Source organism: Falco rusticolus, chromosome 7, assembly GCF_015220075.1.
Source record: "Falco rusticolus isolate bFalRus1 chromosome 7, bFalRus1.pri, whole genome shotgun sequence".
Classification (NCBI taxonomy): Eukaryota; Metazoa; Chordata; class Aves; order Falconiformes; family Falconidae; genus Falco; species Falco rusticolus.
This window is the reverse complement of record NC_051193.1, coordinates 50,114,755-50,122,591: the sequence shown is the minus strand read 5'-3', so window position 1 is coordinate 50,122,591 and position 7,837 is coordinate 50,114,755. Positions and strand designations below refer to the sequence as shown.

The following is a 7,837-nucleotide window of genomic DNA, read 5'->3' as shown; positions in this document are numbered from 1 at the left end:
GCAGTTCACAGGACCTCACCTTATTTGGTGTATCTGTATTCCTACCTCAGCACTGCCTGCCTCAGAAGGATGAACTAAATCTACAGTATCAGAACAGCAATTTAACAGTTGTTAATCAGTATGTGGTAGAGCTGAAGTCTTTTTTTTTTCCCCTCCCACTTGAATAATGAATTTTGTTTATAAGATTTGCAGAATTGGGTCCTTAGCTTAAAGTCAACACATACTGCAAGCAGACAAACCATGTCAACTTTTTCTAGCCCCAGTTATGTCCCTGGTCCATGCATGGGCAAGAGACTAACCACTATGTGGATAAGACTGCCCTGAGAACAAACTCTTGCATGTAAAGTAAATGATGTCCAAAGACAGACTTAGTTACCCAGAGAATAACAGATTTCAACTGAAAATAAAACTGAAGTTCAGGGCTATATCTGAAATGTGAGATAATGGACATGAAACTGTATTCTGTCATACATGTCAATACAGGTAATTTCTGAAGCAAAAATTCTGTACTTTTAAGAATGAGGAAAACTTTCCGATAGTACTATGCATACACTTCTTTAAAGGGATGTACCCTACCTCACTAGACAGCAAAGAAATAGTTACGTATTTTGGCTGTTCAAGTTTACGCCTGCCCAATCTTACAAGCTTTCCTTTAATGCCTTTGAATAATGAATATTTGTATTGCACTACTGAGGAAAAAATAACAATTACCTTATTTGGAGGATAACACTCACAGACTTTGAGTACTCCTTATGAAAATCCAAGACACAAAGTATTCAGGTTGGTAAAAGGGTAACAGGAAACATAAAAATTATCTTGATGTACCACTGTGCTATTCCTGAGGGCAGTACAGAAATGACTTAACTTAGCCACCATCCCATTCATTACAGACTGGTGGAGGAGTCTCTAGCCCATCTAGACTAGCAGGTCAGAATTTGCTCAGACAAAATAAAACCTGAAGGTAAAACAAACAATAAAAAGCCACATAACTATTACAGACATTTACATGAAATGATAAACAATCCATATTCAATATTAGCATGATGCACCTATCTAAAACACCCCCAGTGAGTTCAACAAAGCATTCAGTAACTTTCTGCTATTTGCTACCTGCATACAGTAAATCCAAGACATGGCTTAGATTAAAAAAATAAATAATCAACTATGAAAAGGCTGTTAGAAAAACAACCATTTTATAGAAGCTTTCAGTAAATATCCTGGCAAAAAGATACAGGCTGATTGAATCACAGTCCTTCATTCCCTTACATGAGGCTGGCTTTCTGCTACCAAGCTAAGAGAAATACACAGGGCTGCCCAGTTGCTCATAGACTTGGGTGGCTTTTTACAGGCTACTTTCTTTACATAGGAAAATCCATGCATGGCACAGTTGAGAGGTGCTTTAAACTAACAAATCACCTCCGAAAAACAAATTCATGTCATTTAAAAAAAGCAAGTAATTCTCATGCATAAATAAATATGTATACAAATGTCATGACACTCTTCTAAAGCCACCCTGTACAAATCCAGTTAAAGAAAGAGCACATTATGTAAGAGATGCTTTTCACAGAGACACTGTAACCTATGCAGAAATATCAAAATGTATAGACACAAGCAAAGTTGAACACTTAATATTAAATTAACCTCTGAATGAATACAGGAGATTGCACAATTCCTTCTAACTATACTACTAATAATTCACTTGGGGAGGGGGAGGGAAAGAAATCCCCAAAAGTCACTCTATCAGTAAATATCTGCTAAAATACCAAAAGCAAAACCAATATCACAACCACTGAATCCTATAAAACCTGGTCTATATAAGACCTTAAACCAAACACTCTAATTTTCATACATGGTATTTTCAGGCTGGGTTAGGGAATTTGATGCACAGGTGATACACATTTCAACCTGAAAGGCTATGACTCAACATAAACACAGACTCTGCACCGAGCAGGACTACAAGGAGGAACCCACATAAGAACCCCAGCACAAAGCACTAAACTTAACTAGTACCACCTTAATGATGGGTAAATTCTTTCTTGGGCTTTTTAGACCAGACTAAGTCTCACAGGCTTTTTGGAAACAGCATCGTGTCTCATTCTTCTAAATGAAAAATAGTGAGTAGAAAGATAACGTTAATCAAACTCTGACAATAAAATAGCCAGCCTTAAAAAAAAACCCAGTATATACTCTACCAAAGGCATATTAGTAAAGCAGGGGAAAAGGCTGCAAATTTAATCTATCCCACTGCCAAGTCATGGACTAGGCTGAAAACACACACTGATGGGAGTGGATCCTCAACACAGGCTTGAACTGCATTAATCAAGTTTAAACCACAGTAAAAGTAGAAGGAAAGAGAGAGAGAGACCCTTAAGGTTTGGGGTTTTTTCTCTAGGAAAACAAACTGACTAGAAGTGGTCACATTGAGAATAAGAACAGTTAGCTTACAGCACAAGTGGTTCTGGCCAGGTGTACCACTACATGCATTTTCTTAATAGCCTCAGTAGTACTTGCAGCTCCTAGATCTGAGCCCTGTGAAGAAGCCCAGGCCATTGATCAAATACGTACCTACACAAAGCAGTTCTGATTTATAAGCTCTCTGGTTATACCTGAAGATTAAAGAGTACCATTTACAATCCAATTCACCAGGAAGTTTCAGATTGTTATTTTCTAGAAAAGGAAAGGTAACCAGAAAAATTCCAAACAGTTTGGTCTAAGTCCTAATACACTGTATTTGAAACCACTATTTCACTTAGAAGGCTAATAACTTTGGTCCTGGCTTCAATATCAAAACCCACCAGCAAAATCTCAAAATCCCTACAGATTCAGCACTCAAAAGAAGCCAAGAGCTTGTTTATGACCCCCAAACTCTGAAACAAACAGCTTCACATTTTCCTCAAGAGCACCTTTATGATCTGGCATCCATATTCCTCTTTCAGCCAAATTCGCACACACAAATCATTCGTTCTCACACACTTTCAGTCACAACTCTGCAGAAACAGAATACATATAAATTGCTATCCAGAAACATCTTTAAGCCATCACATCTGATAACTACAGAACACCAGGACTCTACAAAAGAATTACTCTGGAAGGACAAATGCTGAACAAACCAATTAAAGGTTTCACAGACGTATCTCCTACAACATACTTAAAAGGATTCTGGATGAATGTGTTAACTGCAGTTACACATGACATGATGCCATTTATACTTCTAGACTGACAGCAGCCTATTAATGCTTGCAAGTCTCAGCCAATAGACATGAAAAGGAAAAAAACCAACAAAACTGCCTCCTGCACAGTAGAATAGTCTTCCTGATCTTGCCTGTTACGAAAGTTTTCCTCTTTCTGATGCAACATCAGCTTTAACTATACACTGTAAAGAACATCAGTTCAAAACGGGTGTTTGATGGATCCCACAATTGAGAACAAATCCTCTTCCAGACACAGTTGTGTCAAGAGGTTAACTTAGCCCATCCCTAGTTCCTCATTCTCCACTCACTGCTGTTACCACCCACATCAACATGACAGCTGAGAAAAAAAACACTCTCCAATTTATTTGAGGCTTTATCAGCCAAGCCAGCTTAAAATAGTTTGCTATAGCTCTTTGTTAATCTAGGTCATGTTGATGGAAAGGTACAGTTCCAGAAAAGCTCAGGGAAATTTAAGTCTGAGCTACTACGGTCTCACTTCCCACCTCCTATCTCATTCACTTCAACAGGAAGTCCCATTCCCACCCCCTGACCTGGATGATCAGCCAGTTCAGAAGTATGATCCAGCCAAAATCCAACGAAACAAAAAAGCAATTCATTACCAGTCTGATGAACTCCCTGACTTTACTTAACTCACAGCCACAAAGGCTTCCTTGCCAGCAGGGAAAGATGCAGTCAAGAAGGAGGCAGGACCACCACAGCCCCAGTTTAAGCTGCCAAGCTTCTTGACAAGCTTAGGCAAAACTAAAATAGAGCTGCTTCAGAAAAGAGAGGCCACAGCCTCCTCCTATGCAAGCAATAACATTTGCATAGCCATGAAGTCAGCCAGTTCAGGCAGTTGATCCAACCGAAGCTCAACATTTTTCTGCACCACCAGTTTGCAGCTGGATCAGCAAAGAAAGACTAACATGGAAAAATAGCTCCTTTTGGTGAAATCATCGCCAGAGAAATCAAAGCTGCTTTGATGATAATGCAATAACATGACTGTAGAGGACGTGTTAAGTCTTAGCCTAATCAAGTTTATGCTGCAGAAAAAGAAAAGCAACATACTCTAGTGTCATTTACTAAAATTTGAGATCCCTGGACTGAACAAGTAATCTTTAACTCTAACATACGTTCACTGATGAATATAAACTCCAAAAGCAAGACTAAAAGGCCATGATTTCACATTAGTTTAAACCAAGATTGCTCAATATGCTGGCAAAATAAAGAATATAAATAACTTTTGACCCCTCCCCCACAAAAAAATAACAAGGCCAGTAGAGTGTCAGATGAGTGCATTAAGTAGGATAGGACCCCAAAGTCAGCAATTACACCACCTTAGGCTGCCATTTGAATCCCTTACCTGAGAGGTTCTGTAAAACATCTTTTCTAGAGTGCAGAAGATATAATTTCTATAGCATTACAGCAATTTTCTTTGTCGTAATGTTATGCAGCTCCACCAACATTACTAGTGGAATAAAAACAGTGATAGATAGAATTCAAGAATCCTGTATGGCGCTGTTACAAGTTCTTACAAACACACAGTAAAAAATCTACTCAAATATGTCTTGCTGATAGCCCCTATTCCTGGGGAAGCAAGCACTTTTGCAAGGATTTTCACCGTGAGTTCAGAAAGTTTTAATCCCACCATGCTCATTATGGTAGGAAAGAAAGGTACTTACAGATGTTGGAAAGGTACCAAGCAGCTGTATCAAACTACAAAATGTAATACCTTGAAGTCTTGCAAATTTTAAGAGCCCAGCATAGCTTGTTGGGTTTTTTTCTTCCTAAACACATAATGCTGTCAGCTACTAATACAAAATCAGAGGGTTTCACAACGCCAGAGTGAGAAGATAAAAAAACTCGTCTACTCTGCCTAGTTTACATGCACGTTCAGTCTCCACACGTTTAAGAGAAGTAATAAATGCAGGAAAGTAATTCCCAGGCTGAAAAATAAATTTTCTGCTAATAAGGATTTAAATAGCTGATTTGAATTGCATTTCATATGTACACTTCCAGAAAAAAATTCTTTGATGTGTTATGTTTAGAGTTCTGTAAATCAAGAGTTTTCACCGAGTCTTAAAACCAACACCTTACTCAATTACAGACTGAGAAGAGTTTACTGTAGGATAACTCAGGTTATCAAAAGAGTTTACGAATCACAGGCAAGGATGAACACATCTCAAATTCATTTTTTTTGGACTTCATTCACATTATTTTTTATTTCTTCTGGAAGATTTCTGCTAAGGGAAAAAAAGCTGTGTTTCCACAGAGAATTGCCAAGAGATGAAGAAATGGAAAACACACACTGATGAGCAGAGAAACAATACTGTTTCTCTATGGTAACTATTAACTTCTCCATAATCATAAAGACCGTTTTAGCAGTAACCATAGATCAATAAGTCAAATAGAACTGATGAGTCAGAAATCCATTTAAATATTTACACTTTTTGCTACAAGCCATACCTAGAGTTATATTGTAGCCAAACAGAATGACTGTGCCTTCCATTTTACCCACTCTCCTCACTCAGGAGCAGGTCTGGAGAGGCAGGCAGATTAAAAAAACAACAAACATTACCACAATAAGGCAAAGCAAAACCCCTTAAACGGTACAATCATTGGTAACAGTTCTAAGTATCTCCCACTCCGGACAGCTGAATTAAGAAACCTTGACAACAACCTTGAAAACACTGTTGGCACACAGAAATCAACTCAAAAGCTCCCTTATAATTTCATAAACCATTAATGAGTAGGTTACATAAACGTACTGGATGGAAGGAGTTGCAGACCGGAGCTGCTGCAAGACATTAACTCCCCTCCGAGGGATGCATCATTTCATTCTTGAAGACTCTTCATCTCCGTGAGTGCAATAAAAGGAGTTAAGCGCATTCCAAACAGAAGCTGCCTTTTAACCCTTCATTACCAACTGAAAACCGAGCGAGACGACGCTGGGGCGGCCCGCGCTCACCCGGGCACACCGCAGCCCCCCGCCTCGCACGCTGTTGCTCATCAATCCCCCCTGCGTGCCGCAGGACGAGCTGAGCCCGGCCGTCTGTTCCTTTGTGCAGCCTGGCGGGCTGCTGCACACGCAGAAAGGGACCGGCCAAGCCACGAACCGGGTGAAAAGCGACGCGTTTGGCTGCTGACGGGGGCCCTTTTCCTTGCAGCTCCCGCTGCGAGACTGGGTCGTCAGCGCCCCCGCCTCGGCGCCTCGTCCCGACACCTCCCAAACTTCACAGCGCCCCAGCCCCGGCGGAGACAAGGCGGAGGACTTCGGGGAAGCCCAAACTTCCCGGAGCCCCGACTCGCCCCCGCGGCCGCACGCAGGGGCGGCAGGCGATACAAAGCGCCGCGCACGGCGACAGGCAGCCCGGGAGCGGCCGCGCTGGAGGGATCCTCTGACGGAAACCTGGCCGGGATTCAAGGCCTAAGAGAGACCGCAGGCACAGGCAGCCCCAGGAGAGAGAGACCAGGAAGCGGCAGCGCCCCGGGGGTCGCTCCCCCGGGCCTGAGGCTCGGTGCTCCCCGCAGGGCCTTGCCCCCCGCCCCCGGCAGGCTCCACCTGCGACCGGGCCCCCGCCCCAGCCCAGGGATCGCGCCGGGGCCCACCCCACTGGCCCCCCTCCCCCGGGGCGGAGACCGGAGGGCGCCCCCGCCTCTCCCCCAGCCCCCGCACACACTTCCCCGGGGCACCACCGCCCCCCCCCACCGCCCCCCGCCTCAGGCGTCCCCCGCCCCTCCGCGCCCGGACTCCCCCTCACCCCGCGGGGCTCGCACGACCCCGCCACACCCGCCCACCTCCGGCCCCCCTGCCGCGGCGAAGGCTCTAGCCTGGCCTAGCCTAGCTTAACCTAGCCCGGCTCGGCCCGGCCGCGCTCACCTGCTGCCCGCAGCCTCCTCCCTCCAGCGCCTCCTCAGCCGCCCCTCGCCACCGAGCAGCGCCGCCGCCGCCGCCGCTTCCCCCCCGCCCCCCCGCAACTGCTCCCGCCCCCGCCACGCCCATCCCGGCGGCCCATTGGCCACCCTCCCCGCCGCCCGGCCTTTGGATTGCTGCGAGGAGCTGCTCGTCAAAGCCCCGACCCCGCCTCTCTCCGCCCACGGGTCCCGAGTGTTTTATTCACGCCGGGGTTTTGGCTCTTTTGCTTCCGCTCCCGATTGGCTGAAGCAGTGGGAGCAGAGTGCCAGGATAGGTTGTCAGAGGTGCCAGCTCCGGCAACGGGCCCGCCTCCCTACTCGGGTTAGGCTGCGTTGGCGCGGCGAAGAGTTGGGTTGCGCGGTGGGAAGGCGGGCGGCTGTTACCTGGGCCGCGGCCGCTGGCCCTCCCTGAGGGGTCAGGGCAGAAACTCGCCCGTCGCCCGGCTCCCGGGGCCCCTCGGCCGCCATCCCGCTGACGCGCTAAGTGGGGACATGCCTTCCACAGAGCGGTTCGCCGCCAGCCTCCGGCTTGACTCTGCCGTGGGTCTGGTCCCCTCACAGCAGCGAGGCAGCTTCTGGGCAGGCGAGGCCGCAGGGCAGAGCCCCCTGCCCTGGAGGTTCCCTTCTCCGAAGCTCTGGAGCGCGGGGCGCTGGGTAGTCGGGCTCCTTGGGTGTGAAATCGGGCCCCAGGGCACCGCTGGCCGTGAGGGAGAGCTCAGGGGCAGGCACCT

General features: G+C 46.1%; 1 protein-coding gene across 9 annotated transcripts in view; it reads right to left on the bottom strand.

Annotated features, from left to right (window-relative positions):
- NUMB (NUMB endocytic adaptor protein) overlaps positions 1 to 7,155 on the bottom strand; it is a 96,113-nt gene extending 88,958 nt beyond the window's left edge. For 8 of the 9 annotated variants that reach the window (XM_037396045.1, XM_037396052.1, XM_037396048.1 and 5 more), the window contains exon 1: positions 7,072 to 7,155. The gene's annotated coding sequence lies outside the window, so the exon portion shown is untranslated. Of the gene's footprint in view, positions 1 to 5,959; positions 6,088 to 7,071 lie in introns of those variants that run through there. The other variant, XM_037396047.1, reaches the window with a different exon arrangement.
- Positions 7,156 to 7,837: the final 682 nt, after the last annotated feature.